The 10,548-nt window shown below is 38.0% G+C and overlaps 1 protein-coding gene across 8 annotated transcripts in view; it reads right to left on the bottom strand.

Annotated features, from left to right (window-relative positions):
• Window positions 1-10,548, bottom strand: part of OSBPL3 (oxysterol binding protein like 3) — an 84,664-nt gene that overhangs the window by 58,815 nt on the left and 15,301 nt on the right. For 7 of the 8 annotated variants that reach the window (XM_074537516.1, XM_074537509.1, XM_074537513.1 and 4 more), the window contains one exon: window positions 6,384-6,503. The gene's annotated coding sequence lies outside the window, so the exon portion shown is untranslated. Of the gene's footprint in view, window positions 1-6,383; window positions 6,504-8,910; window positions 9,000-10,548 lie in introns of those variants that run through there. The other variant, XM_026799108.2, reaches the window with a different exon arrangement.

Genomic DNA, 10,548 nt, shown 5'->3' on the forward strand with positions numbered 1-10,548 from the left:
GCAGGAGATGCTGAGTCATGCCTTTAACAGCTGTCACTTAGCCAGCACCACCTCTTAATTAGTGCCTTCTTTTAGATTTCCTCAATAGCTGTATGGCACCAAAAAAACAAAAAGAGGAAAAAAAGACAACCCAGCAAACAAAAAACCAACAATTCTAGCTCAAAACATAAACCACATGTAAAAATGTTAAAGGTGAAGTATAAACTATAATTTGTGTAAGATAAAACAAACAGCCAATTACAGGCATAGAAAATGTTTATTTTATACTACCCTCATGACAAATCAAAACCCACTGAACTTTTAAGTTCTAGATTTTACAGCCTGTCTCACTCCATAGAGTGGAAAATCCAATTTCCTTCAGAGTCCCAAAGCTTGAACTAAACAATGAATGCTTTTCCTATTTCTCCTGAAACAAAGGTTTTCCCTCAAAAGCTGCTGGCCAGATGCTGAATGGTATTAAGGGTAAAGCTATAAACTAAGCTTTTCTTAGGGTACATTTTACTTTCCTAACCACCTGTTACTATCATCTTGTCCAGTGGTGACAAAAAAAAAAAAAAGCAAGCAGGTAGTGGCATGTGACACATCACAATGTGTTAGAAACAACATTAAGAGTTGAAATCTTTAGAAGCAGAGTTGTTGCCCAATAAAAACTGGTATTAAAAGAAAAAAATCACACACAAAGGGACAGGGCCATTCTCCAGTCCTCCTTGTCATCACCAACACCAAATTCCATTGGTGTCCCTCAACCAGAAGCACACAGCTTTTCCACTGTCACCACAGTGAGTACTGCTGCCTCTGGACCATTCAAGCAGCTGAGAGTTTCTGCCTTTTAGCTAATGTAAGTGCCCCCAATAATTAAAATTATTTCTTTTTGGATCATTTGACAGCTTGTTAAAAGTTCCAAACAAATGCTGTGCAACAGAAAGACTAGTATCAACATTTTGATCAATCCTTTATTATTAGACTTCTATAGTAGAATAATAACTTGAATTTCTTTGATTTTTCTGAAAGCATAATTCCTGCTGTTTAAAATAAAATACAGCTTGAAGTATATTCAAGCACACCTGTGGACAGGCATCAAATTGTTCAGATATTTAAGCACTGCAAGTAAAAAACTCCAGGGGACAAACATACCATGGGCATGACTTAAGAGGGGGAAAAAAAATGAAATTTTTGCTAGTTTTCAAGGTAAAGCATCATATGAAATCTGGTCTTAGATCAAAAACTTCTTTCTTTAATAACTTGCCATTCTTCAAAAATACAGCAGCAGAGCCAAGGTCTCCTCCAGATCTGAAGACAGAGCAGTCACCTGGACTTCTCTGAAGGTAAAAGCAGTGAAAGTCACAGCAAAACATGCTGCTGCACTGAAGGCTTCTTAAAGCTTTTTCACCATTTTATCACCATCACTTTATCATCAATTTATTTCCATCCTTACTCTGATGCTCACTATTGTGTCTCCAAGTTACCAGTGTGTTTTACTTCCTATCAGGTAACACCTTTCCTGGATTTCTCTCAGAATGTTAATGTTCTTGAAACATAAGCTGATGTGAGAATGTGCTTCTATTCTGAAAAGTTCTTGCTATGCACATGTCTCCACAACAGACATTTTGTGAGTGAGATGCATAAAGTTGGGTAAGTTAAAGAAACTCATTAAACAAATACTGCAGATTTTACATTTGCATAAAAATATCTCTATTCATCACTATTGATACTTATACTTCACCAGGTTTGTCCATTTTCCATCCCTCTTATATGGTTTGATAAGAAGTGCAACAAAAAATCTACGACATTACATTCTTGGGAAAGTACACAAGGATAAAACTTAAACACATCAATGTAAGAGAAGCCCACTGATTGAAACCGAAAAAGCCACTCAGCTTTATACATGTAGCTCAAAAAATTATACTGTTAACATTTTACTCAGCCTTTAATCTTTATTTCTCCTTGAGAAGTGACTACTTCAAAAATCATAATATTTTTCTGCTTAGCAGGAAGTCTTTTCCAACCTAAGGTAACAATTTCATTTTCATTTTGTCTTCAAGTACCTGGCGCTATGAGAACCTGCCTTATGAACTAAACAAGAATATGACCTTTTCCCTGAAGCAAATGTGAGTATAAGGCAAATAAACTGGGAATCAGTGAATAAACAGCAGTGACTAGAGGCCAAATCCATCCCTCATTTACTGTTACACATGGCAGCATTGGGGATTCAGTCTCACATCCTCATTACTACACTAGAGGAGCCCACCAACAACAACAGCAACCTTCTCTTCCACCCTCCTGCATTTCTTTTGCACATAGGAGCCCTGAAGCTATACAGCTGTTGATCATAATTAATTTCAAAGGCCACCTTTGAAACATGACAATTCTGCCTTCTGATGTATCTGTGGCTTTATTTCTATTATTTCTTTAATATTATTTCTTTATTTTATTCTTCAGGTGGTGGACAAATAAATTACCAGAGTCTACATAAGCAAAGACAGGAAAAATCTAATCCATCTTTTTTAAAAAAGATAAGTCTGGGAGAAGCACATGTTCAAGCATTTACTAAAAGACAGAGATAGTCTCTTAGAGCTACTCTTAAAAGAAGATGCAAGTTCTTTTGGCTTTTCCAAGCAAAAAATTCTGTACATCAGAGGATTGAGTTCATGAAAAGTGCATGCTTCTGCTCAGCGAGGGTGTGATGCAAACATTTTCACTGGTGTAGGAATATGGACTATCTGTATCACTTTCTGTAAGCAGAATGCAGAATCTCACTTCATAAAATCCTCACTGCAATGTCAGTAAGAAGGCAACTTGTTCCCACTGCTGAAATGGGAAGGGTGACCCAGCTGATTGTCTCTGGAACAACCAGACACACAGCAGTTGCTACTTTTTTCTGCATTTGAGCTTAAGGAATCGAAAATTTCCATAACAGGAGACAAGACTCATGATCTCCTAAGTTACTTTTGGCTATGCTAATTAGCTACTCCAAGCACTTAAAGTTCATGGTCTCTGCCAAAGTAGGAAGCAGTAACTATTAAAAAGACCTGAATTTGCATGTGTGTGGCATAGTCTGCCCTTAATCCAGGGAGAATGGTCTGTCACCTTGGCACCACAGGGCTGAGGAGCTCACAACCTTGTCACACCACCTCGAGCCAAACATCAGCTTGACACGTTTGGCACAAGCAACAATGTGCCCTAAAAGATGCATTTAAAGGATAAATAATACCCTGCTGTCTTATGATGTATATTTCATTCACCTTTTTGTAATTTCACACTTATTTTCTACTGAAACAAGTCTTTAAAAATGACTTTATTCTGAGATTGTATAAAATCATCAGTCTGCTTGCTTCAAACAGTTCCTCTGTCTAAACAGGTGTTTTCTGTTTTATACCAAAGTATCTATGAATAAAACTAAAATATACAAATTATGCTTTCTATAAGGTAGGTAACCTGCTTATTCACCTCTCCCAGTCACAGATGCAATCCATTATACTCAGCTGTAACAGTTTGTTTTGGTCTTAAAAAATAACAAAACTGATTTGTTTCAATAGCCACTAGTGAGACAAGAAGTGAACAAACCGGCTTTTTCTTCCCTTCTTCACGTTTTTTTGGAGGAGGTTTACCTATGCTACTATTCACTGGACAAGTTAGTACAAATATTCATAGCTAATTCCAAAAGAAACACATCTGAGAGAAGTGGCTTAAATTTATAGTTCTGAGCTTGTACACAAAAACTAGGGTTGTACATATATTATTTTTGCATTTACAAGCATATGCATGCTAAGATTTGGCCTATTTTCCTTCAGAGGAAGTATTAAATGATGTATTTTAACAGAGAATTTTGTTCTGTATGAAGAGTTTTTCATATAACACTATTAGTAAAGAGCAGCAGACAGCATTGAGCTGCTGATATTCAGCTTAAAAAGTAAAATTAAATATCTTTCACAAGTGAGATAAAACCAAATAGTCGATGTACATAATATTTGTACCAAAGAACTCAGGCGGGAATTTTAGGTTGGCAAAACTAACAGAAAATACCAACAAAGACCAGAATACACAAGGTTTTCCATGAAGTTTCTTTAAAAAAAAAAAATGTGGACTGGGGATCATTCTTTCACTATATTTTCCTATATTTGGGAGAGCAGTAAAGAATTCCTCTAAGGGCTTAGTGACATGGAAGTTGCTTCTGTAACAGCCATAGATTCAATTTTCAAGCCTGTAAAAATGAATTTAAATAGCCACTTAAAGGTGAATTCACTTTGAGCACCAGCTACTGTTTCTTTCCTTTTTCAAAAGACACAGAGCTATTTAGTGAAATCATTCCATGTGTCAATGTGAGATTTAATGTATCTCAAAAACAGGGTGTTACAAATTATTAATGCATTCCAAGAACATACACCAACAGGATTGCACTGCATCAGTATGGAAATGGAAGTATTACTGTTAAAGTAAATCCTAATTCTCATTTCAGTATTCTGCTGCCACTGTTAGAGGAGCAATGAAAAATTCCCTTTTTGTAATTGTTCAAATGCCGTCAGTTCTGTATCCTGTAAATCTACCACCCTTGCTATCCAAGCTGCCTTTCAATGGGGAACACTGGAAAGATTAGGACAAGCAGATAAGGTCTTGGCCAGAGTTTTTCACAGGTTTCCTGCATGACTCCATGTGAATTCACAAGCCTATCTGTTCCACAGGAACCCCCTCTGTAAATAAAATTGCCACACGTTGCACACTGGGGTGGGGCAGGTCTGTGTTCATTTCTGCCTCGTACAGAAATGTTTTGAAAGTCATTAGGCAATAAAAAAAATCTTTGGCTTGCTACTTAAACATAAAACTTCCCAACTTTATCAGTGAGCTGTTTTATAATAGTGTTGATAAACTCCACTATCTTCACAGGTAAAAGGATCCTATGCAACTGGGCACCTTCCATTGGAGCAGCATGGCAGTACCTACCAACAGAAACAACCAAGTGAAAGTATTTTCGACTCCTTGCTCTCCTCCACTGACACCTTTACAGCTTCTAATTTAGAGAAGCTGAAAACATATGTGGTTTTTAATGTGCTTTACAGCAGTCACATCCAGCAAAGATTCAGTCCTTGTGCCTGCTCTGTACTTCAGTTCTCATGACTCATCTCCAGCTTTCCAGAGGAAACCAAGTTCCTCCTGAGCACCACAGAGCTAGTGATACCTTTTACATGCTCACAAGAGAAACAGAGATTCTGCCTAAAAATTCACCAAGTTTAAACAGTGATTAGGACAAACAAAGGTGCAAATGCAGTAAGAAATTAGTGCAAACAGCAGTGCTCTATTCTGGTCTACAAGTATGACATCCACGTAAGTCTATCAAGACTGACTTTAAAAACATCAATTTATGCACAGGACTATAAGAACTGCAAAGTTCAGAGCACCCAGCCTTCCAAAACTGCAATAAAATATGTAAATTACATGCACATAAGGCCTAAAATATCCTAACCAGCTTATGTGCTCTAAAATACTAATCTAGTCCCTACAGGTTTAAAAGGACAAGAATAGATATATTCATAAACACATGCACAAATACAAACATTAAAAGTTGAAATGCAGCCCAAGCAGCTAGCCAGAAAGTTCAAATACATTATCAACATTTCTACACCAAGAGAGAAATCGTTAAGTATTCAGAATGCATTGTGACTACATTTACATACTATTAGAGAAGATAAAATGCCACAAGTGCCGTGGAATTATGACTCAGGACAGAGTTTTCTCCCAGTGCTAAATCTCACAATTAGTGAACACTCAGGCAAAAAATCCCACCAGCAGTACAAGAAGTTTTTCAGTGTCACTGATAACATAATCTCAACCTTACCCAAGTCCTATATTTGGCTGCAGTCTAAAGAGAGCATTCAGAATGAGACACAAACCACACAGTCCAGTGCTGCAGTGGGTGAGAGTCCCCCTTCCTGACTCAGTGGGTGATCAGTGAAAACCCCAAAGCCTTGGACTGAAGGGAGCCCAAACACAGTACAACCCAACAATTGGTATTTTTTCCCCATTTCCCTCAAAGGTAACAGAACTTTGAGGTATTTTTTAACAATTACCCTTGTCTAAGCAGAATAAAAGGTTACATAAGCACAACTTCAGGCTTACCTATTCTATTTCTTTGTTACTTTCTTCTATTCTTCTAGACATCTAATTAAGCACCATGTCTTACCCCAAAAGGGGAAGAACTGCTGCCCCTTCTCAGCTACACTGCAGACCCCTCCCATTCTCCATTGACTGAGTGATTCTTCATACCAGGAAGCTTCTTAGACAGCTTCTGTCATCATGCTCTCTCTAGGCTAGAAGGCTCCACAGCAATTTAACCTCTTCTTTCCCAAAAGGAGGGCAACACAGCTGTGAGAGAAGGATGGCTGACTTACAGTGACTGGGTAGGATCACTGCCACCAGGAAGAATCCAAATCTCTTCTCTCACAGAAGTGAAAGGATGAGCTATTCCATTGGGCAAGATGTGGCAAGCTCACATGAGTCTTGTGTTGGATCTGAAAAACAAACCAAAAAAATCAGATGAGAAATAAAACGTCCTGCTGCATTGTCCTTTCATACCTGAGAAGCACAAGGGAAGTAACAAGCAGGATATATGAATAGCTGAAAAATTTTCTGCCTTGATTTTTGTGTATTCTCCCCTCCCAAAGCATTTCCCTAAATTACAGCATCTACAGGTGACTTTTTTCCCTTAAAAATATGCATTAAAAATTCAGGTTACCCACATTCTTGCATATAATTAAGCAAGTTGTGTTTAGTCTACTAATACAATATGAGAGCAATGCATTTTGTAACAGAAACCCTCCTTTCTCCAAAGATGCAGAACTCTGCACAAGTGTGTAACGCTACTGAGGCTGTGGGGAACCCACCCAAACACCTTGTCAGCACTAAAATGAGAAAGAAGAATCTTGAACAGAAATAGATGCCAGGGTACTACTCTTTACAAACTTGTAACATTACTCAGCCATTGCTTTGAAGCAGCTAACACAGGGCTTTGATGTTTAGTCAAATGCACTTTTTTTGAGGACCATCCAATTTTACAGTTTTAGCAGCGTGCAAGACTTTTCTGTACAACATGAACACTACCAAAAAGACATTATGACAAAGTTTAACGTGCTCCATTTCAGCTAAAAAGGAACAATGGTTTAGTCTGCCTTTATATTCATGGACTGCATGGTCCTTCATTCCAATTATTAGATTTGAATTCCTATTGCCCCGAGTCAGTTCCCATATCAGCTTGATGATAAATTTTCCAAAAGTCTGCAATCAATCAGCCCCAGACAAACCAGTGTCTGACTACCACACACTGTTTATAAAAACTAGCACACTGTTAAGCTTTCTCTGAGGCTCAGGCTTTCCTGATCTTTCTCCAAAATCCAGAAAAAGAGAATTCTTCAAATTACTTGTGATAACAGTTTTGAATTTCAGTTACTGTTACCATTTAACTTTTTCTTAGCTATTACTTCTACATGCTGTCATAGACTACAGCTTTAATTCAGTAATGAAATTAAATTCTTCTGCATTTCTTGAATTGACATTACTGCCCTTATTCAATATTATTCTTACAGTCTTCACATATTTTCCAAGGAAAAAGGAAATTCTTTTCCCTATTTTCGACTCAGTGTTGAGCTATACTTTTGCCTTCTCCTATCATCTGTCTACATTTAATATCTCTTAATTTCACATTTTACACTCAATTTCTTGCTTCTTCTATATCGATTCCTAAAAATGCCACTGTTCCCATCTGGTTTGTAGCTTAAACATCTGTGATTTAATTTTAGGATAATTGAACACATGAACTTGTGTATTTTTAATCATCTAAGTATTAAGGGTGGAAGTTTTTTAAACTAGAGTAAGAAAGAACACTTGATGTGTCAACTTTGATATTTTTGATTAATTTAAGGTTCTTTCATTGTACTGCTTTTTAAGATTAGAGTCCTAAAATAGCTATTAATATAAGAGCCTATTGACATTTTTATCCTGTAGGAACATGCAGTGGGCAGAGGCAGCTGAAATAACAACATATTTGAGCGATGAACCAGCTTTATGATTACTCAGACTTTCCCAAATCTATGGCTGGCATTTTTCCCAGTAACTCAAAAATTAAGCTGTTCTACATTCAAAACTTCCAAGTAATCATATATTAAAAACTTCTCATGGCTAAGGCAACAGAATAACTTTACAAAAAGCCTTCAAAAAACCCCCCCAACAAGCTAGTTCTGAAAAATTTGTGCCTTTAATTCTCTGTGCTATTTGCATGAACACTGTAAGAAAAACAGTGAAAAACAGTGAAAAAAATTATCTGATACCAGTTACAAAGAACTACGTTAGTTACTAGGAGTATATCACATATCGTATTGAAGTAAGAGAGACCCCAGAAGGACCCTAAAGGAAAATGACAGACATAAGGAGACAGCCTAAGCATCCTTCACTGGGCACCTTAGGCCATCAGCAGCTCAGGAAGCCAAGGCATCAACCACTTAGGCATCCCATAAAACCAAGTGATGCCTTTGCCATTCCACAGTCTTTCCCCATTTTTGCATAGACATCATGTTTTCCTCCTTCTAAAATGAAATTTCCCCAACAGTTTGCTGGTCCAAAAAAGGCTCCATGTTCCCCCTTGGTCCCCAAACCACTGCACTCAAGAGATCTCTTCTGATCAGTGAGCGTAAAGAAGCACTCCTATGATTTTGTTTCTGAATATTTTGCAACACAGGTACAAAAATTCTAAACTGGGAAATCAAGATTAGCTTAACAGCACTGTTGATTGATTTTTAACTTTTTCTGTGCCTATGTAACAAAAAGTAACCCATAGTTGTACAGACATACTCAAGAACATTAAACCAGAAATACTCTAGAGCCTGATGCACTGGAATAGAAAAACAAACTGAGCAAAAAACAGACCTGGCAGTGGATAGCCATAGATCATGTGAGCATCACAGAGGGATGTTCATTTAATGCAGAATGGAGAAAATTAATTATTCGGTACCCGAGAGAAAAAAAAGAATGAACATGCAATAAGTGACCTTTTAACAAATCTACAGCAATTAATTAAGCTGGTTTGTACTGCATTAGTCCTAAGGAAGGACTAATATTTCTAACAGTTTCCAGAAGAGCCTACCAGGAGTGTAACAAAGACTCAGTCTGGCAATAGACTGCAATTTGGTGTAAGTCTGCATCAAGCAGAACTGGGCTCTTGGGGAGGAACCAGCCAGTTCCCTCCCTTCTCAAAGTTAGCCATTTATGCCCTCAGCATGTTCTACTAAAGCCAGTAGCAACACCACTACAGAGAGAAATTAGAGTAGAAAATGAATTCCACTAATAACTGAAGAAGGAAAAAGCCAAATTTGCAGCCAGAGTGTTTGCAGAGTCATTTCACTGCACCAACATGCTGCAAACATAAAGATGATGAAAAGAGCAAACCAGGCATCTGGTGACTGGAGGGTAGAGCAGAACTCTCTCTTTCAAAAGCAACATGGGACTACAGGGTTTACACTGAAAATGGAAGTAGGAACAAAGTGGGAACGGTAAGCAAGCAAATAACTTCTCCAGAACAACCTGCACCAGACACACCTTCTAAAATGAGTAATTTCATGAATGTAAGCAGAAGTTAACAGTAAAGCCAAGTCTGACTGAAATCAAACATTAAAATCTTACTGTTTGCCTGATGGATAAGCTAATCTCAAGTGTCATTATACAGTGCTAGCTTTAATTGCTCCCAGCTAAATATAGCTTTTGGAATTTAATAGCTCCCCCTCAGCTTTTCTGTCTTTCAAGGAGGGAAAAACCTTCTTGTTAGAAAAAGCAGTCAGGCATACAGAGTGGCATGCTAGCACAGAGAGGCAGGAAGCAAACCATTTGGATGATTACATTAGTCCCCAGCACTCATTCAGAACTCGTGCTTTTCCTGAGACCAAATGCTTCCCTGTTCCACCACTCTGCTTCCACTTACAGCAGGTGATGGAAGCATGCATACCTTTTCAAACTAAGCCATTTTGCTGCTTTATTAGCAGACTGTAAATCTTGCTTGTCCTGTGCTTCCAGTCAAAGATGTGTCTTTGCCAGCAAGCTTTTGTGGTGCCCACACATTTCTTCCTGTGCCACCTCACTGGGACCATGGGGCAGCAAGAGGAGCAAGGCTACACACTCAGCTACAAGCCTGCCCCTTCCCTGCAGCCACTGGATTGGCACAGCTTGCATGAGAGGCTCCAAAATCTGCTGGAACAGCAGAGACTGCAGCACTCTGATAAAGGCATGAAACAAATTCTCTCCTCTGCCTTCTAATACCCAATAAAGATCTCAAAAAATGTAACAAAAAGTTCCATATAGCAAGCTTCATTTTCCTCTCTCTGCGCTGATAAGGGGTTTCACTCAGAAAATTTGGCTGACAGCTTAGAAAAGTGTTCTATGAATTCAGCATTTCTGTTCACCTTCATTTTAGAGGTCATTATGTAATTAAAGTGCTCACAGTTTTTCTACAATCCATGGAGTTAAATTAAAAGTAACAACTGCTGCAATGACAAGTCTTCCCACTTTCCCTCA

Source organism: Zonotrichia albicollis, chromosome 1 (assembly GCF_047830755.1).
Source record: "Zonotrichia albicollis isolate bZonAlb1 chromosome 1, bZonAlb1.hap1, whole genome shotgun sequence".
Lineage (NCBI taxonomy): Eukaryota > Metazoa > Chordata > Aves > Passeriformes > Passerellidae > Zonotrichia > Zonotrichia albicollis.